The sequence below is a fragment of the Nicotiana attenuata genome, chromosome 6 (assembly GCF_001879085.1).
Source record: "Nicotiana attenuata strain UT chromosome 6, NIATTr2, whole genome shotgun sequence".
NCBI classification, from domain to species: Eukaryota; Viridiplantae; Streptophyta; class Magnoliopsida; order Solanales; family Solanaceae; genus Nicotiana; species Nicotiana attenuata.
This window is the reverse complement of record NC_031994.1, coordinates 30,278,344-30,279,001: the sequence shown is the minus strand read 5'-3', so window position 1 is coordinate 30,279,001 and position 658 is coordinate 30,278,344.

Genomic DNA, 658 nt, shown 5'->3' with positions numbered 1-658 from the left:
TATATAAGGGACTTTCACCCATCATATCCAATATTTAAATCTGGTACAGTAACAATGTTCAAGGGCGATGTAAAATTGCCGTGGAAGCAGCCAATAATGCTTGCATACTCTTTTCTGAATCCTACGTGAACTAGAGCTGTCATAATGGGCGGGGTCGGGGCTAGCCCAACCCATATGAGCTTTAGCAATTGACGGACTGGGCTAGCCCACCTTTTGATGGGCCTTATAATGGTCAGCCCACCCTAGGCCTATGTGAGTTGCGGGCCCCATGGGCCGGCCCATTATTGTTTTAAATATAATTTTATATTTTTTCTTTAAATTCTAACCTAAAAAAAGCTAATATTTAAAAGTTTAAAAAACCTTATTGGAAATTTTTTACAAAACTTATAACTTTTAATGTTCCAATATATCACAATAAACGCTAAAAAGTAAAAGACAAGACTATATTTCATTCACTAAAAGTCAAAACTCAAAACAAATTATTCAAGAGAACGTCAATGACGCTTATGTGATATCCAACACATCATCTTCATCAAACACATTTGAATCTGCTTGTTGGAAGGTTGTCTTAACATCTTCACTTTCATCTACATCTACAATTCGTATGCAATATTAATTAGTTAAATATTAAGAATAATTAAAAAGTTTAAACTAATTA